Source organism: Elephantulus edwardii, unplaced genomic scaffold (assembly GCF_000299155.1).
Source record: "Elephantulus edwardii isolate Elephantulus edwardi_28Jun2011 unplaced genomic scaffold, EleEdw1.0 scaffold00322, whole genome shotgun sequence".
NCBI lineage: Eukaryota > Metazoa > Chordata > Mammalia > Macroscelidea > Macroscelididae > Elephantulus > Elephantulus edwardii.
In genome coordinates, this window is record NW_006400072.1 from 317,646 (window position 1) to 321,353 (window position 3,708).

Consider the following 3,708-nt stretch of genomic DNA (forward strand, 5'->3'; position numbering starts at 1 on the left):
GCGCGGCAGCCCGATGGGAAGCGCCCACTCGGCCTGCTGGGTCTTTTCGGTTTCCTGGGTTTGCTTTTGTTTTGTTTTTTTACCCCAAGTGGCTGTAGGTTTTGTACTATTCACACTGGCTTTGAGCCGCAGGGAGGGGACCTCGGTTCCGTCCCCAGCCCCCCACTCCCCTCCTCCTCGATCCTCCTTTTTCTCCGACCGCGGAGGGTTATTTTTTTTTGTTGTTGTTTGCTTTAGATTTTTGAAACAGCCTCGGCGACGCCCTTATTGGCTCTCGCCCTTGGCAACGGCCGTCGTCATGGTTACCGGCCTCTAGGCGCCAATGGCCGCGTCTGCTCCGGCCAGCCTGGCGCGACAGCAGCTCGGCCTGGGCCTCGGCGCGCGGGACGCGACCACCGCGCCTTCCCAGCCCCCACCCTCCAGCCTCTGGGTGCGCGACAAACAATCGCTCGGGGTTGCGCTGCGTCTCACTTCACCCTAACGGGATTTTTTTTTTCATAATAAATTGTTTAAACCTTTGAATTGTTCTTGCTTTCTTCCCGGTGAGATAGGGATAGCCGCGGTGCGTAGGCGGCGTGGCTTGGGTTGGATGCATGGGCCCAGGGATCTCCACGATACAGAGTGGAAATCTCGGCACCCCAGTTTGTTGAGAGTGGGTGACTGGATTGATCGAGGAAGGTCTTGGGGTGAAAGTGGACAGATAGGTGAAATGAGATTTCTAACCAGGACACTGGTGGCCATCATAGGAAATGGTTCTTCATGTACTTTGGTGATAGGCTGAGGCCTGTTCCTACAGTTGTCCCTTCTGTTTACCTTTGAGATCAGAGATCACAACATACTTGTTTTCAGAGGCAGTAAGTCAACAGGAGGATTTTGTCCATTTTTTCCTCCCGCAGAGTGGCTTTTGGATTCTAACCACATTACTCTGGGTTGGTGGTGCAATTCCTTACCACTAAGCCTAGGAGGGGAAAACTGCAGACCAGAAGGCAGAACCAAGCAGCTTCTGAGTAGGTGTGCCAAGGTCTGGGTTTAGGGGAGATGCAGAGGACACTTGTTACACTTGATTCTGAAAGCAGTTGAGGGAGGTGATGGGGAGAGGGAGATTTAGGAAACCACAAGGGCTTTCAATTTGAGTAGTTCGGGGAAGGAAGAGTTACTGCTACCCTGGTGATCCTTGATCTGAGAGCCAGGCGCCCTTGCCTTCTAGCCACTCCCTTCCCCTGCACTGAGGTGGGGCCTCGGGTGAGTGGCAGACCCACCTGCAGGGCTAGTACAGGCTCATTTGCCCCCAGCCCCTTGGAAAACTGCAGGGGCGGGTCAGCATGAGTTGCCCTGTCCTGCCCTGGCTCTGAGCACATAGCAGAGGATAAAGCCTGTGTTAATACCTGTCCTTTCCCCCATCCCCTTGTGTACCGCTGAATTGGATCCAACTGGCCTAGGAGATTTCCCCTCCTCCAGCGGAGCATCTGGTGGATTCGAATCTTGTGCCTTTGCGACTGCAGCGCAGCTTCTTGCTCCTAGGCCACCAGAGCTCCCTATTATTGGCTGTTCTTCCCTAGGTTTCTGGCCACCAGGAGTTAGAACTCAACAGACAGGACTCCTCAGCACTTTATTACTTGAAAGCACAAGTTCAGAGTGTGGGGGGGCCTTGCCTAGTTCCGGCTCTGTTGCTGCTGACCAGGACAGGCTGGAAGTGCGATACTAGACTTGGCAATGAGACTTTTGGGTCAGGGGAAGCTGTGGGCATCGAGGAGACAAACAGTTCTGGGATTTAGATACCTGTGGGCAAGGCTGACGGTGCACCATCTCTGCCTACCATTCTCTCCCCATCCTACTGACCAGTAACAGCCTCCATAACTTGCAGTTCTTGGCTGGAGGGTAGCATGCCTTCCGAATGCCAGCCTAGCCCTGTCCAAATCTGCCACCAGACCAGCAGATAGATGACCAGCAGTTAACAGCCATGAAACGCCTTGGCATACTTTGAGTCTGGGCAGGGGGAAGTGCAGCTAAGTGACCAGCCAAACGTAATGCTTCGGGTTTTACTTGCCCACCAGTCAATCCTCAGGACAGTGACACCTGGAGGTCTTGTTTCAAGCTCAGATGCAACCTGGTTTCCATTCAGTTGTCCAAATAGGGATTTCTGGGGCTAGACTTGGGATCTATTTTCTGGCTACATCCCCAGGTGGTTTTGAGGCTCAGGCACTTGGGAAGGGCTGTGATAACCCATAGTGCCAAGGCCTCTGAACATCTGCCCTCTGTGGGCACTGCTTCCTCTGAACCAACTGCTCATCAGATGCCCACAACCTGGGGTGTCAGGCCCCTCCTGAGTCCTCCCTGAAATACCCTTCCTAACCAAGCATGCCCACCCTATTCTTAAGAACATCTCATAAACTCTGGAGCCCTAAAATGTCTTTCAAGTAGGTCCTAAAATCTAAGTGTCATGTCATCTTTGTTCCTCTTTACTTTTTTTTTTTTTAAAAAAAGTTTTTTGTTTTGTTTTGCTTGGCTTTGTGTTTTGGGTTTGTTCGGTTTTTGCTTTTTGTTTTTTTGTTTGTTTGTTTGTTTTGCTGTAAAAGTTTTATATTTTTTTAACTGATATTTTAATGAAAGTTTATAGAGAACTTGGACATCCATTCATTCATTGTTGCAGATTTTCCTCCCTGCCCACCCTACCCCAGTTTGCTTTTCTCTCTGGAAAAAAAAATTCTTTGTTGTACAATTCCTCCCCCCACCCTAGTGCACTTTACTATGCAGCTCTTATTCTGGACTGTTGTCATGCAAATAATACCTAATCATATATCTCTTTTAAGCAGTGCTTTCCTTCATCTGTTTCAATGCAGTGTACATTATTTATCCCCTTTTCTAAGTTTCCCCCCAACCCCGATGTCAGTCCTGTTTTACTATATAGCATTTGTCCTTTTGTGACTAAGATATTTCACTCAGCATAATGTCCTCCAGGGTCATCCATTTTGTATATTTCATGAGTTCCTTGTTTTTCAGTACTGCATAGTATTCCATAGCTTCTCCAACCATTCGTTTGTTGATGGGCACTTGGGTTGTTTCCATCCCTTTGCTATTGTGAACAGTACAGCAATAAACACAGGTGTGCACCTTACTGGGTTTTCAGATATTCCACCAAAGTCCACCCTCTGATACTCACACCATCTGGCCCTGCCAGCTACCACCCTCTTAGTGCTGCTGCTCCACCCCTTTCCCATCCCGACTTCACTCCTCTCCTCTCCTCCTCTCTCCGGATACTGTCTTTTCCATCCTGACCCCTGCATCCTACAGAAGCACCTGCTGGCCCTGCTTTCAATGAGCACCCATACCCCACTCTTGGGCTCAGTACTGGGGTATTTCCAACCTTGGGGACACACTCATTACATAAGACCTGGTCAAGGGAGTTCTTTATTTGTTCACTTGGTCACATTGATTGGATCGTAAGTGGACTTGTGTTCCCATTGGTTTAATCCTATGTTTTTCTTTATAATTATTAAGAAAGATTGTTGATGTTTTTCCATTAAGATCACCAAATTTGGAGACATAAGACCAGAGTGACCAGTGACCTGCCAGAGGGAGAACTCATCTGGAAAAGGAACCAAGAAGTGAAGGGACAGCAGTTTACTCTCAGGGGAATCCTTGAACACAGCTGAAGCTGAGGAAAATGAAACCAAATCCACAGGAGCCAAAATATGACTTTGATTTCAT